Source organism: Cydia amplana, chromosome 15, assembly GCF_948474715.1.
Source record: "Cydia amplana chromosome 15, ilCydAmpl1.1, whole genome shotgun sequence".
Classification (NCBI taxonomy): Eukaryota; Metazoa; Arthropoda; class Insecta; order Lepidoptera; family Tortricidae; genus Cydia; species Cydia amplana.
The window spans coordinates 407,922-425,286 of record NC_086083.1 but is presented as its reverse complement, the minus strand read 5'-3'; the positions used below and the strand labels follow the sequence as shown (position 1 = coordinate 425,286).

At 39.0% G+C, this 17,365-nt stretch overlaps 1 protein-coding gene across 1 annotated transcript in view; it reads right to left on the bottom strand.

The window, feature by feature from the left end:
- Positions 1–17,365, bottom strand: part of LOC134654423 (GAS2-like protein 3) — a 111,948-nt gene that overhangs the window by 59,665 nt on the left and 34,918 nt on the right. The window lies entirely within an intron of this gene.

Below are 17,365 nucleotides of genomic sequence, written 5' to 3'. Positions count from 1 at the left end.
TGTTTTTAGGAAAAAAGTAGTACCAACGTTATATTTGTGAAAATCAGGGTTTAAAATACTGGGTGTTCTAGATCTATAATCAATGTAGTTAAAACGGAGTAAGCACCTTTTGGGTAACGGGTACATTGAACCTTTATATTGGACTGGAGTCTGTGGACTCTTGCGAGGTCAGACTGCAAATGTTCAGATCGGCTTTCTCCAGCGCACGCGGCGACCGCAGCAGTCTGTCACAGCCATTATTGCGTTCATTAAAACACTATAAATATTGAATTTAACTGTTTTTATATGAACAGTCAAAATGCTCATAATCAATGCATACCATATTTCATAAATGTCTGAGTAAACTGTAATCTCCTCAATTGTATAAAGTTCTAAATGAACAAATCCAAACTAATATAGGTACTTATACCCGCTATATTTACCTACTAATACCAAGAATGCTACTTAAAGGTTGTCTGAAATCTTGAAAGCTCTTTTCTCTCTTAAGCGGTAACGATATAACACAATTTTATTGTCCTGGTAGCGAAAGCTTCTCAAAGTAACCTCGATGTATCCAGGATTTAAGAACATTAAGCGTAAAAATATTAGGGAACTTGTTCGAATCATGGTCTCAAGTCTCTACTCTCAAGCAGGCAGCTTAGAAAGGAAACGCCGCGGGTGCAGCAAACGCAATGGATGCAGCGTTAGACAGGTCGAGCAGGAAGGCTTACAGCTATCGGCATTCGCATTCCACTCTCTAATCTCTCTATTGGTGAAAAAGTCGAGGAAATCAACGACTACCTGCTTCGGAAAATGGAGTTGTAACTAGATACCCGTTAATTAACGCATATGTAGTGCAGCAGGCGTATTATGGATAGTTTTACCCGCGTGATAAAATAATGGTCACTTTTTAACACTGCGGGACAGAAAGTGACGGATACCGTTTTTTCACGCTGTCACGTAGACAAGAACGACCATCAATCATATATTTAGGCATATATAAAATTGATAGAATTTTGTGACAAATTCAAGCTTCCGCGGAACTTGAACGACTACTAGAAATGGTGAAATAGAAGCCAGCTGTAATATCTACTACTAGGCAAGCTCAATAGATTTGTTAGTAAGCATGTTGCGCGTTTCACTCTCGCTTTCCGCGGCGTGCGCGCAGCCACAGCCACGGTCAAGGCGAGCGGAGCGCGGCTCCACTGTTGATGTTGTGATCTATGCCGTTAGATCCGAACTACGAGTAACAGAAGAACCGTATGACTTTGAATAATTTTACGGTTTAGACTCACTTGTTTCAAGTCACTCGCGCCGCTCGCGCGACATGTTTCGGAGAGCCTAGGTCTCCTTTCTCAAGCACTAACAGTGCGAGCAGCGTACAATCAATCAATCAATGTTAGTATGTCTCACAACAGTTTAAATTCGAACCTTATGACTTTGCAATAAGGTCTGCCTGGGTTGCAGTTTACAAATAATTTTAAGATCACTGCAGGCTAGCCGGCAGCTGCAGGCTGCAGACCAAAGGAGATAGCAGGATTACCTCGACGCATTTTGCAGCAAGAAGGCGTGAACCAAACCGTGATGAGTTGTAGAAGAAATGAGTGGACACAAAAGAAGCTATCTATAAAAAAATTGCTGTTGTTTACAGTTCGTTCTAAGTGTTCTAATATTATCGTGTCGTGCGACAATGCGCCCGCGCATTCTTGTCACCGCACTATATAGTCCCGCTAGTTTCCCACGACTTAGCATATCGTGCTGAATGCTTCTATTGATCTTCCGCGATCTCGATCAACTTTTCTTGACCGCATCACGACCTCAGTTTTTTTGTGACCTTTGCGGTTTACTTGTCTTGTGATATCTGAGAGCGAATTAGAGTGCTCTAGTTTAGGATCTTTTATCTTTCTTTAGGTTATAGGTATGTATACAATAAAACAGAATATATCTAAATAAATCTAAATTTACTTAATCCGACAGTGAATTTATAGTATTTTATGCAACCGTTGTTTAAGAGAGGTCAAAAAAGGGAGTGGCGTGAGTAACAATTTGAGGCGAAGCCGAAAATTGTTAATAAAGACGCCACGAGTATTTTTTGTCTCAGTTAAACAACGTTGCATACAATACTTTTTCTACGACCAAGCACTTACTTTGAAATAAAATTGTAAATTTAACAAATATTTTTAATTCAAGAAGTAGCAAAAATGGAGGCTACGGGCGGGAACATATGAATGAATGAATGAAATAAAATAAAAAAACATGTCTATGGTTCACATTTGTCAGAGATGACATTTATAATAAGGTTGGCAACACTGTATTTCATTCAATATTTTTTAAGTGGTCATTACACGAAGTATCATAAAATCGCCAAAAAGATACTGCGTGTATGCAAAAATTCTTTTTTGGGGCATAGACTAAAGACTTGTCTTGACAACTATAAGGTAGGGTTTTAAAGGTGTGTGCACGACCCTTTAAATGACAAATAAAAGTACGGGAGTAGAAAAAATATAAAAAGGTTAGCCGCCAAACTCCGCCGCCGCGAAATAAATAAGCCATCATACAATCATAGAATAAGTTTGGGACCCCTAACCTTTACTATTGAAGGTAGGATCTTGAAACATAATAATACTCTTTAAATGTTATAAGTAGAACTCAAAAGGGGTTGGAAATAGAATTTCAAGTTTTAAAACAACTAATACGTAGTACATACCTAACCCGGAGTCACGGACGGCTAATAATCAAAGATTTAAACTATCTAAAGCAGTAGCACGTTAAATCGTGTCCAACACTCCCATTAGCAACCACTTAAACACCTTCAACCCCGGGGTCGTGCCCCTAGCTCCAAGAAAGTGAAATCCACTTATGTTAACATTCCTGGCCTCCTACACGCCAATCACGCCGTTCTTGGCGTGTCTAGTTTTGACAGCTGGATAATGTGACAATCAGCGACGCATGAGTGCATGGCGTCAAATGGAAATTGGTATGGAAATGCGGAACTACTATTTGGGAGATGTATGTAAATTATTACGTAACGTAATGAAAGAATTCTTGTTGTTGTGTATTCAAATTAGAGAAAATCAAAGAAAAGATGATTTGGCACGACGAGGTGCGTAAATCTTAGAGCTGAAAGACCTAGAAATATGTATCATATTTTAATGCTTTTTATTGTACATGTGGTATTATTTACTGCAAAAAATCATCTTTTAGTTTTAGTTCAGACTAAGGTTTCAATAACCATGCAATTTATTTTCTGTTACAATGAACTGAATGAACAAAGCCATTGACTTTTAAAAAGTAGGTAATTAGACTATGGAAATGATTACTCGCATAATGACACAATTGTTTAATCACTGATACATGTCAAGATAAATATATCAGACGTGTCTTATTATACTACCGGCAAGCAAACGTTAATCTATAAACAGAATCAATTGAGCAACGCAATTAATTTATTCGATTAATTAAATCGCTAGGCTCACGTTCATCATCGGACGAGGGAAATATATCAATTAGCACGAAATCGTGTCGCCCAAGCCATCCGGAACACTCGCTCGCTCGGAAACTTAATTACTAATCCTTCGACGACTAATCGAAGGTTGCCGACGCGGCGGGCGGAAAATCTTACTGTCACGCGTGTCGCGTGGCCGATCCACTGTGCGTAAAACCAATAGTTTTTAGCACTCATTCTATTTAATAGATTTAAAGAGCTAAAGAAATTGTACATAATACCTAAGTTGCGTCCCATTGATGTATAGACGGCATCACTTAACGAGATTCGGGTAAATTGGTGGTCTATCGATGTTATGAAATGAAATATCGATCATTCGTCCGCGTGCATTTATAAACATGTTTCTTAAAAAAAGTAAATGTGTAGAATCTTAATAGCTGTAGAAACTAAATAAACATTAGGTTAATAGGTTTATTATTTTGCCTTTTCTGAAAAGTCGAAGATTTTATACCTATAAAAGAAAGGTAATCAAATGAAACTTCAAACAAAAATCTTGGGAAATATTGCTGGCGTCTTTCAAACAATGTCATTTTTCACTTCTACAATATGAGAACTTCCATCAGTTTGTTAAAGTAGGTATCTCTTCTAATCTATTACCTCGGATAAAAAAGTCAGTGTTATACAATCGGTATTTTGGTAAATTGTTGTAATTGTGGTCAGCCATCATGTTTGCGGTATTGAGTGCGGGCGGAAAGAACTGCAGCTTCCGTACGGACATGGCAGTCGTTGCGGTAATTGGGGAAAATGGTAGTTAAACTAAAACTTAAAATTTTGAAGTAATAGATAGCAAATAGAAAATCATAATCATGCATAAAATCTACTTTAATAGATTAAAAACATTTGAAAAAGCATTAATTAAACACACTGTTTCAAACAGAAGAAATTATTGATGCCAAATATTTTACGATGCTCGATAAAAGAGAAAATATTTACTTTACAAAACGATTCGAGAAAATTCTCCAACGCTTAAAATACAATATCGTGGTTCAATACAGTCAATACAGACAGCCAATAATTAACGTCATAATGAATTATTAATTAATGCATTTTCCACCAAAGTAACATTATGTAAAGTTGACAGTTTGTATGAATTTTAACAAGCACTTCAGAGGTCGCGTAGTTTGGCTATCTTTACGACCGAATGCTAAAAAGGTTGGTGAAAAGAAATCAAAGGTACGCCCTTACTATTACAATTGCTAATTTTGACATTCGAGGCAAGAGAAAGAGGGAAATCGTAGGTGTTACAAAACCATTCACTATATGTTGTAACCAGAAGCTTCTAGGTAACCCAAACTGCGTGATTAAAAGTGACCTAAAATCCAGCTAGTTTCGACGATAGATATTTTGTTTACACCATTTAAGAATTTAAATAACTTTACAGTACATTTGGGGCTACTTTTACTCCCTTCGGTCGTGTTTTAATTTATCGCCACTCGTTTCGAATTTCCTCTTTTTCGCACTTGTATCGAAAATAACTATTAGCGGCAAGAACATACATACCTATTCGAGTCACGTATTTTGAAATCTCATATTTTGTGGTGTTCTATTATAAGTACCTAAATCGTTTTAAAATCGAGCATTTTCAATCTCAGTCAATGATCAATCAAAAACCATAACGCTTACATAATAAAAACATTGGAAAGTGACGTTTTTCACCATCTGTCATAGTTTTCGATCTCATCTCGAGGACATCGGAGCAAATTGCCGGAGGTCCGCCCCAGCGGCCACACTAACGAGCCTATCATTCCCAATTCAAATTTCATGCCGCCGCGCACGCGCTCACTGCGCCCGCGCACTACACGGTACAACTATTACTAGCAGTACAGTGGATTGCAGCCGGAAGCAGATGTAGGAAAAACTTAAGAGTTCCGTTCTGAGAGGACCGACATGAGCTCAGCGTGCGGTTGTAGCAGCCCCTTTGTTGAACGACGCAGCAAAAAGACCCCAAGAAGACCTCAGATGGCTATTGCGGTGAGGATATTGAGGATTTATTGCGGAGTAGGTACTTTGCCTACCATGGTGCTAGATTTTATACTCTGATTTTGATGATAAGGAGTGCCAAGTTATTCTTTAAGAAAAGTTAGAAACTCGATTACACACCTGAAACAACAAAACACACGTCGCGAATTCTTGGATCTGAAGAATATGCAATCTTTTTCTCAGCAGTCTAATCTTGTGGACCAAAAGCTATAATCTCAGTAAACTGCATTTATTCGATGTGGTCAAGATACTGACCACGTTTAATACACTATGTCGCACTTGGTTTGACAGGCGACATCGATCGATCCGCACTTTCCCGACCAATCACAGCCGCTTTCTATTGTAACCGCTGCAAGGATTACCATCACTGCGTCAAAAAAGTTACAAGAGTCGTTAAAGTTATTGGCACAGTTGACCTTTGGTCACTGAGAAACTGTGGAGACATAAAACATATCCGGCTTCGGTTTTGTGGTTAGGTATAGGTTGTCGAAAACATTGGACGTGTCTATTGTGTTACCAAGACAATTATGACGATAACTGAACAGAACCTTAAAGGGAGTATTATATCTGCTATTTAAGAAAAGCTATGTAAATCTAAATGAGGCGTGTCGAGCAATTATAATTCTAGACAGCACCTTTACTGCTACCTTGCAAAAGTGACAAAAATCCCGTAGATACTTCACAAAAAGAACGGATTAGACATTATCATAACTAACATAAATAATTAAGTATCTACAAAGCAGTTAATGACTGTCAGAGTGTTACCTTAGAAACTTGGAATAAACAAAAACGTGAGTCCACTTCGGCACTGCTGACCAACCTTGACGTTTAGCTTATTCACGTCCATCATTGTGAACAGAACTGCTGACGAAGCAAACTGTTAATGACAATGACGAACATCAATCATCTTCCGCAGTCGTGTCGGATACAATAGCGAATTTAAATCTCAAATAATCTTAACCTCCAGTAAATAAATAAATTAATGATCACTGAGGCTGATTATGCTTTATCAATTCGATATGGTTTTCATCTTATTTTGATACGATATTGAGTCAATCATCAATATTGACATGATTACAAAGCATTTTTTAGGTTGTTGTTACCGTGTTTTGCGGTAAAACTAATTGCTTTGTATTCTTAAGTACGCGCTGTGAAGAGGTTGGACAAAAAGAAAAAGGTAACACTATATCAAAATACGATCAAACCGTATCAAGTTGTAAAATCCGAATCGGACACATGGTCAGTGTAACGGTGAGCGGTTAATTAACAATCATCCATTTTGATTTGAGCGGTGAAACCGCGGCGTGTGGGCTGACCGCACTTAATAAACATAGCTTTATGTAAAGTTGTTGACACGTTTGCATTTTTAACTATAACTTACGCTGTCATCAGAACTAATTGGAATCAGTTCATTGAGGTTATTGATTATCTACAAGTAATAATTAAGACCCTTCGGGAACAAATCAAATTATAAAACCAACCCTTCAGAGGCGTGACACTGGAACGGACGCGGACGGGTACCGCCGCGACAGGGTAGCCTCTAGAGGTCCAAAAGGTGTTAGCCGCGTAAGCTGAAGACTTCAATTCACATCCAACCTCCGCCACTGAAGAGCTTTTCTTCAGTACATAAGACATCTATTTCAGTTTAAAATAATCATGATCTGATAAAAATGTACTTGACTAAGATAGGAATGATATATATGGGTGAATATGGTCATTTAAAATAGGAGACAGACCGCGGAGGTCATAATAATTATGTACGTTGGTTAACATAATATCAATAAAGCAATATTTTTAGGGTTCCGTAGCCAAATGGCAAAAAACGGAACCCTTATAGATTCGTCATGTCTGTCTGTCTGTCTGTCTGTCCGTCCGTATGTCACAGCCACTTTTCTCCGAAACTATAAGAACTATACTGTTGAAACTTGGTAAGTAGATGTATTCTGTGAACCGCATTAAGATTTTCACACAAAAATAGAAAAATAACAATAATTTTTTGGGGTTCCCCATACTTTAAATTTTTTTTTCATCAAACCCATATGTGTGGGGTATCTATGGATAGGTCTTCAAAAATGATATTGAGGTTTCTAATATCATTTTTTTCTAAACTGAATAGTTTGCGCGAGAGACACTTCCAAAGTGGTAAAATGTGTGTCCCCCCCCACCCCCACCCCTGTAACTTCTAAAATAAGAGAATGATAAAACTAAAAAAAATATACGATGTACCAATTTACCATGTAAACTTCCACCGAAAATTGGTTTGAACGAGATCTAGTAAGTAGTTTTTTTTAATACGTCATAAATCGCCTAAATACGGAACCCTTCATGGGCGAGTCCGACTCGCACTTGGCCGCTTTTTTTAAATTGGATTTTTCATTTCAATTCACAACTTTTGCGGAGTCTCCAGTGTTCATCGAAATCGATTCCTACAGGCTTATTTTATTTGGAGGGATGGATTATTTAAAGATAAGATATCTAAAAATAGACAAATTATCTTCGGCTTTCCAAATTGGTATGTTTCGCCGCCACCAGAAATCTCTGAAAATTTCACACGTCCATCAACCGTAAGAAATTACCTAATTAGACGCATTTCAACATTGTTTACGTGTCGTTCCCATTTTAGTGAATAGAACTCGTTCATATGTATATTAGAAAAATACGGAGCAGAGAGCGTAAGATATTCGCGCTATGTGAAAGCGCTACGCGATGCGCGTGCGCGTCGCATCGGTTAGCTGGTGGAGCATACGCGGCGCATAGTGCACACCTGCAATAATCTTCTCCGCGTTATGTCATCCTGGTCAGATGGGTTTATCAGTCCTTTGACTTGTTGAATTTTATAAACAACAGAGATTTAAATAATAATAAATTATGAAAATAAATAATGTAAGCTTTTATTTGGAGTCTTAAAGGCTCGAGGAGTCGAGGAGTGTCGGCTCACGAATTTTCAAGACTAAAATATAAATCATTTAAGCTATATTTAAGCTTGTCTTTGTTTTCGCGTGTTTTTTACAAGATAATTGTTATAGAAATACGGGTTTACTGCTGACGCCTAACTATGTAGGCTTTAAGTTTCGAAACAGTTACGCGCTAACTCACAACAATATCCGGACATATTGGAATTAAAATTGGTGTACAGTAGCAATTCTGATAGTTCCATCTTGAAATACATAAAATAAATAATTTCGACCACAAGAGAAGATAAGAAGATGAAAGTTTATATTCTTAGTTAATTAATCATCTAAATATGATCAGGATTGTAGCGCGGATTTCACCTTTGAAATATAACTACTTACATGTGAAAGTGTATCCTGCTTTCTTTTACTGTTTTGTCGTTTAAAATTATCAATAACTTCCGATTATGACCGCCGACTGTTATTTGTTTTTACTTTTTACCAAAATATTATTACAAAATACAGTAAAGTGTGTATACGGATGTGATATTTCATTTCAACTCGCACATTCCACGCTCGGCATCCGTCGGTTCTTATTTCAATAATGAAGATTTTTTTTAAACTTTTTATTGCTAGATCTGATACTGGACGTGCTCTATTTTCTTTAATTATTACTTTAATACGAAAATTATGCAGTTGGAAGACTTAGAATTTCGCTATTACAACGGGAATGAACTTTCTAGAAGCACGAACTAACTAATAATAAAGACTGATGATTAATTATAACATGGATTATCGATCGATCACATATGCAATCCCAATAAGGATGTCTAAAACTAACATTTAGGGTAGTTACAACACATCTCATGAAACCCAAAGTCGAAACCAATCTCAGAGCCCGTGGTGCGTTCTATCAATCGGCAAACGAGGCATAACTGCCGACAGTGCCGACCCACCAACCCGCATTGGACGTGCGGGTAAAATTTAAAAAAAAATCTGAACTGGTTCACGGGAATGTCCCTGATAGTACAAACACAACAACAACAAAGCAAGAACTAAAAGCGACCAAAATAGCTTCTAGACATATTATTCTTCTCTACATTTTCCTTTAGACTAAGAACACATTGCTAATATTTTTTACAAATCATAAATACTTGAACGAGTGGAATGCGTTTGTAGTGTCGAGTTTCGGGTAGCCATTGTTTTGCAAATTTACGAGTCCGGCGCGGGCGCACGCTGGCCTTGCGCGCGCGATCGAGTTTCGTTCGTCAAAACATAGTCATTACCTAGCAACGTAAAACCATTCAGGTAAGAAAGCAACAAAAAATATGTACAAGGTACTTAGAGCAATCAAACCGACCACGATTAAAAAGATCTCAATCCCCATTCAAAAGTGCTCCTGGATGCCGTGAGAGTAGATCCCCAGCAAGGCAACTAAGATCAAGATCAGTGGGAAACATCGAAGGGCCGGTAGGATCAGCACTGCTAAAGATAAAATATGTCCAGCAGTGAACGTCTTTGGTTAACTGTCAAGTGTCAACACATCAAACCGATAGGTAAATTCACAACAATCGAATAGGCAAGTGTAAAATCTTACCAGAGGCGATACTTTTTTTAATTCTTGTACCAGTAATGTCACAAATAGAAAGAACGGAACTATAACCTTTCTGCATAGTGTCAATGTCATAGTTAGAGCGGTTATCAGCGTGACGTCACGCTGCGCTGGCGCCGCTACTTAAGGCACCCTGTACACAGTACACCGTCTGTTTGCTGTTGTGTCAGTACAATCTGTCAGTCTATCACTAACATAATTTTAACTTATTATTGTGCAGAAAGCCAAGTGTGATGGAATAAAGGCCAGACCTGCGAAAACACATTACCTGCATTTACATGTAGGGTAATAGTAATAGGTACCTGTTATGTTGCGAGCACATCAGCGACAGCAGTCGTTTGTGGCCGAATTCAGCAGTTATAATCCTGAATTAAAATCTTACCGTAGTTAGGTTTGAGATCTCGCAAATTTAGGATGAGTGAATGGATCGAATGATGAATGAAAGGAATTAAGTGCTCTAGGATTTAAAATGGCTCAGACAGTTTCAGGGCCTATAGTGTAGTTGTGTATTTCGTGGTATTTTCTTGCTGGTGAGTTTTTTGATAAGTTATTTGCGGTAATGATATGGTAAAGCGTTCTTCAAAATAGGAGTATAAGCGTCTCCACAGCCTACGGTGACCGCTTATCATCAGGTGGGCTGTAAATATAGATATGTTTGTTTGCGACAGACGTAGAATGAAACCGCCGTCAAAGATAACCTCAAAATCACAACCCTTACCCTCCCTCTCAACTCGACGCGAATTCAAAATGACAAATGATGAATAAAACTCACCTTAATAATCCAAAATCAACACTCTAACATTAGAATATCACTATAACAACACCGATCAGCTGACTATATCCGACATCGTGTCGTGTCGTGTACGTGTCGCCGGCGCGGCGTCGCGACGGCCACTGAGACTAACTACTGAGGGACCGGCGAACATGCAACACGGAACCAAGGGAAGGTCAAGTTCAGACAGGATTGCCAAACAGTGAGAGTGATCTCTTAAGTGAGGGCTTAAGTGGGTATTTAAGTGTTTTCAAATGGACAAACACTTTAAGTTTTACAAACATGGGTGTGTCGGAAGCAGAAAGTTTAAAGAGGTATTTTCTAGTCAAGTATCCGCGTGGGCCTAGCCTAGGTCAATACGATACACTATCTCTCTTTTAAAATCAAGTATAGTATATATTATTCTACCTAGAATAAAACTATTATATTCATTATAATTACCTACTTACCTATTTTTTAGTCTTCTTGGTGCGCCAATTTTCCCTGAAGGCGTGAGTTCGATGCTTCAGGCAAAGACATCCGCTTTGGGGTCTTCCTTTGAACGTTTAAAGCATTTATCGGCTCATGTATCTCTTACGCTACTGCGTAACTGTTTCTCGATGCCGCGCATAACTTATTCTCTGCGGACGGCGCCCACTTGGATGTTTAAGCAAGACACAGAGGACTACGATACCGTGCTCAAACAGGGTCTGGAAGGTCTATTAAACATCCAATTGGTTGATGAACAATGGCGCCAGGCAACACTCCCCATTCGGTATGGGGGTTTAGGTATTCGCCGTATGCATGACATTGGAATTGTCTCGTTCCTCGCTTCCTCTCATGCTTCGGCGGGCCTTGTTGCGAAGATTCTCTCCGTGAACAGTGGCAACATCTGCCTTCCTTTCCTGCAGGAGGCCCTTGATGAGTGGTCGACTCGGTCGTCTGGTGGGACGCAGCCGGACGATCCTGCTTTGCAGAGACTCTGGGACGACACCTTGTGCGAGCTAACATATTCGCAATTGCTGGCTCAGGCGGTTAGGGTTGAAGATGTGGCTCGTCTTAAAGCGGTAGGACAACCTGAATCGGGGGCCTGGTTGCAGGCACTGCCTTCGCCACATTTGGGGACTCTACTGGACAACGACACCCTGAGAGTAGGAGTCGCCTTACGGCTGGGTTCCAAGGTGTGCGAGCCCCATCGCTGTATATGTGGAATGGCGGTGGAAGCGAATGGGCACCACGGCCTGAGCTGCTCCCGGGCTGCGGGGCGGTTCCCGAGACACCATGCGATCAATGAATTAATACGTCGTACCATGGTCTCGGCGAACGTGCCTTGCGTTCTGGAGCCTCAAGGCTTAAGCCGTACAGACGGGAAGCGCCTGGACGGCTTAACGCTGGTTCCGTGGGCCAAAGGCCGCTGCTTGCTCTGGGATGCAACCTGCGTGAGTACTTTTGCGCCTACTCATCTTGCTCCCGGTAGCCGGCTGGCAGGCGCAGCCGCGACAAATGCCGCGAGGCTCAAGCGTTTAAAATACGCTAACCTGGAACCAGCGTACGATTTTGTCCCGGTCGCGGTGGAAGCTGCTGGGCCGTGGTGTTCGGAGGCGAAGAAGTTGGTTGGAGACTTGGGGCGGCGTCTACGTGACAGAGGGTGCGATCCACGTTCAGGCTCCTACTTAGTCCAACAGATATCGCTTGCCATCCAGCGCGGTAATGCCGCTAGTATCTTTGGCACTTTTGGGCTGGGTGGGGGTCGGAATGGGGGCGATAAGTAGGTTATTTTATAGTTTAGTGTGCTTTTTTATTTTTTATTTTAAGGTAGTTTTAGTGTTTTTGTTTGTGTTTTTTTTTTAATTGAAAAAAAAAATTACCTACTTACATTATATATATAGTTGCGAATCTAAGTTTGTTAGCTAGGTATTTTATATTTTTTTTACCAACAGCCATAGGATGATTGGTCTTTTTGTGGTCTTTCATATCTGAAATGTATTTAATGCCATCGTCACGCAGCGTTCTTACAAAATATTTTAACTAGAAACACCAAGGAGTGATATAATAGTAACTACATTATATTTATTATCCTATTTTGGTTCCGTTATGCATCGCCCGACCGCAGCATCTGCAGCCCGTGAATCAATCTCCGCTCTCTCCCTCGCTCCCACCCCTATCCCCGCATGGGTGAAAGGGATGGCGCAACCCTCACCGCGCAAGTCTCCCCTCGAAGATTCATTAGAATCAATATAGCACGTGATGAGAGTGAAATAGTGAATGCCTGAATGGTAATCACCTAATCACATGTTCAAAATTTGGGAGGTTGCCACGCTGATTCTAATAATATTATGCTCAAAATATTCATTTTATATTATTCATATTCGTATATTAATAATAATTCATATTACATGTCATTTTATAATGTTACATTAAAATATAGTAAAAAATATATTTATAAAATTAGAATTAGAACAATAATTAATGTCAAATAAAGATATACCTACGGTAACATAGGTATAGATCTGGTCAAGCAGATCTTGTCAGTAGAAAAAGGCACGAAATTCAAATTTCCTATGGGACGATATCCCTTCGCGCCTACATTTTTCAAATTTGCCGCCTTTTTCTACTGACAAGATCTGCTTGACCAACTACTTTTAATAACTTAGTTCATAAAATCTACAAAACTGTAGAAAGTGTGCTCGATTTAAAGCCGGTCAGTGAGGGTGCATCTTATTTATGAAATTTACCTCCTGAAACTATATGTACTTATGCCTTTCCTTTGCATAAACACGGTTAAATAAGTATTATAAGTACACATCTATCTACTCTAATATTCTTATTCTACAAGATAATTGCACCGTAGATTATCGCTCGTACCTAATAATGTACCTACGTGCGAAGTGGCTAATAAGTTAATAACGGATGTGTAAAATAACCACCGATCCCGGTTCTAAGTGCGGTTGACTTCCGGCGCCACTGCGCCCGCCGCGGCGCTTCCGCCCTCGTTTCAATTACTGGGGGGCTAGCCAAGATGAAAATTTTACATCGACTAACGCTAATCAAAAAGATAAAAATGAATTTTTAAGTTTCGATTGATTACGTTTTTGAAGTTGAATACACAATACTCTCTCATAGCATATTTTGCATTTATAAACATCGTCATTGGCGTAATCTACCTAATAATATTACAAAGAACTATAACAATAAGCCATAATATATATATTAGAGGCGCGTGGGCACAGAATAAGTAATAGTATTATCATATGCGTGGGTTAAAATTGTATTTTAACTATTTAATTCCAGTTTCAACATTTTTATAGGCATTATCTCCATCTAACCCTTCTAAATACAGTAAATACTGGCCCAAAAGTAATAAAATATATACCATAATGGCCATAAGACGAGACATTCCTAGCAATAAATAACCAACACAATGGCGAATCCCCAAAATATTGTGATCCTGTTTCCACTATCCAAACAAATCTAATATCAACACAAAAAGAATTTCCTTAATTCCCACGCCACCAGAATATATATCTTGTAAAACTATTATAGACATCTACACTATGTAGATCGCGCAAGCACACATATAAAAAAAATTAGATCGATGCGTGATTTCTCATTTATTTATCTAACGGTACTGTAATTTAATCAATAATGTTAGTTAAAAAATGTGTATTATCACAAGGCTCAGTATACACTGCTTCTTTTAATTATCACTTGGTCATTAGCAAGCAGTTCTAGTTTGCTTTAAATTATAGGTACCTGTCGCGGACGGTGTAGGTAATTAATTTGTGGTGTATCTTGTAGTCGATTGCTTACCTGTAAAATAAACAAAATACATGTTAGAACTTTGACATAAACCATTATTTATTATTCAAATATATTTTTAATAAGTATTGGTTACGAAAAAAAACCTTAGCTATAAAAAAAGCGGCCAAGTGCGAGTCAGACTCGCCCATGAAGGGTTCCGTATTTAGGCGATTTATGACGTATTAAAAAAAAACTACTTACTAGATCTCGTTCAAACCAATTTTCGGTGGAAGTTTACATGGTAATGTACATCATATATTTTTTTTAGTTTTATCATTCTCTTATTTTACAAGTTACAGGGGGGGGGGGGACACACATTTTACCACTTTGGAAGTGTCTCTCGCGCAAACTATTCAGTTTAGAAAAAAATGATATTAGAAACCTCAATATCATTTTTGAAGACCTATCCATAGATACCCCATACGTATGGGTTTGATGAAAAAAAATTTTTTGAGTTTCAGTTCGAAGTATGGGGAACCCCAAAAATTTATTGTTTTTTTTTCTATTTTTGTCTGAAAATCTTAATGCGGTTCACAGAATACATCTACTTACCAAGTTTCAACAGTATAGTTCTTATAGTTTCGGAGAAAAGTGGCTGTGACATACGGACGGACAGACAGACGGACAGACAGACAGACATGACGAATCTATAAGGGTTCCGTTTTTTGCCATTTGGCTACGGAACCCTAAAAATGGCTTAGCCAGTGTCCATGTTACCAATGTCAGGTTTATCCGATGGATACCGATGACCGATAATCATTACACATGTCACATTACGCTGGGAACTAGTCGTATCACTACAGGCGTCTATTCGGACATATGTCTGTGAATAAGTAGCCTATGAATGCCAGGATCGTTCAATGGGGATCGTATCGGATTAACAGTCCAACTCGAGGGTGGGATAATCATTCTGCCGGAACACTTGATTGGATTACACATGTCATATTAGTTTGGGAACTGTTGAGTTAATTAATGTGACAGCCATTGATATGGCTTTCTTTTTAATTTTATTGAAAAAGAGCTGTTTTTAATAAACGTTACTTACACATGTTTTACATTAACTCCTCGTTACTTATAAATATTCGACATTAAAAAAAACGCTGATGACCCGTGTAGGTTTACAGTAGGTAATAAAGGACATATGTTGCTACTTTACCGCACTATCTCGATAATTAGCACATTACCTATTTACTACGTACTCGTAACTATGTCGAAAATTTAAAGGGCCATATGTCCTGTAGAACGTTGTATTTAAGATACATGTGCGAATCGGGAGTGTTTTAGGTAATTTAATCGCCAGCGTTGCGAATTCCTATTTTTCGAACTTGTGTCGTAATGTACTAAGTACATATTACTGTATATTCAATACATCTTGAGACTCACGGGAGTAACCACTCCGTACTAAAATGTGTTCACGTGCAAAATATCCAACAGCTATGCGACTATTCCCTGTTTAACGTCCGTCGCCGCCCCTTTTGCTGTCCACTTACACAAGTGCACAGGAAATGCAAACCTCCCACGTCTTGACTTGACGTCCTGAACGTGCTGTCGTCTTTTGTTTGTTTTGTTGCGTGTTTGTGGTAAAATAAGAATTCTGAGCGATGGTAGCCGGCAGAAAGACGTGCGAATTTAGAATGGAATAGATGAAGACTTTATTTGGTGTCACGAGTCGACTAGTACTTATATAGGTAATTGTGCCACTGATTTTCAGGGTAACCACTAACCAAACATCGCATATCTTTTTGTCAACTGTCAAAATCGAACCGAACTTGGCCCTTTTTTGCGTCATATCAAGTCATATGCATCGTTTCGCGTGCAATCTACTTGGCTTACAAGAAGTTAGGTTCATAAGATAAGATAAAGATAATCATTTATTTCATTTCATAAGATGTCTAATATAATATGTACAACAATTAGATGACTATGGCTAATACAAAACACCAATCAAAACTCAAATAGGTGATAAATGGAAATATAGTCATGTGATTTTTCGTAGCGTACGTCTGTCATCCCGCTGCATTTTTTCTTTTCTTTTGGCCTTTGTCGATGTATTGTCTTTATCATCTTGGCTAGCCCCTATCTTTATCTGTGAAAATATTTATTAGAGAATATCAGATAATTTTGGTGTGAGTTATTTCCACTACTACTGATGCCGACCGTACTGTCTGTTTGTTTTATATTTATATTAATGTATGTTATGGCGCCGTGTGTGATCCGTCCCACGCCACTCATCTCACAATTAATTTAGTACCAGATGACATCAGTACCTAGTGATAAAGATAACAACTTACTTTACAGCTGGGTTCATGATCTCATTGTTTAGTATATTAGAGAAGGCCAGTGTTTTGGAAAGCATTTAAGAAGAGATGATTTATTATCGTAAGCTAATATGACTCACGCTAGACCGGGCCCGGGCGGCCGGGTCGAAGCGTCCGACATGTCATTTTCTATGACGGCTGATCGGTGATCACTGAGGGCCTACCGCGAACCACGTTCGACGTGTTGCCTCCCTGTCACACTTACGTGCAAATTTACAAGAGCGACAGAGAGGCAATACGTCGAACGTGGTTCGCGGTAGGCCCTCTGGTGCTTTCCATAGAAAACGAAACTCTTGAAGCTCCGGCCCAGTCCCGGCCCGGTCTTGCGTGAGTCATGAACGTGGTAAATTTAAAACAAAACTACTTAGAACATTAATTGCCCTTGATCCGGCGTCATTGAACAATACAAAGCATTTTGGTGGGTAATACTTATTATAGTTATTAGAATCGTATCGTACACGTGCCTATTGTGTTAGTAATTCTTAGCACTTGTATTGTCTAACTGAACGGGAAGGGCCACGCCGAGTA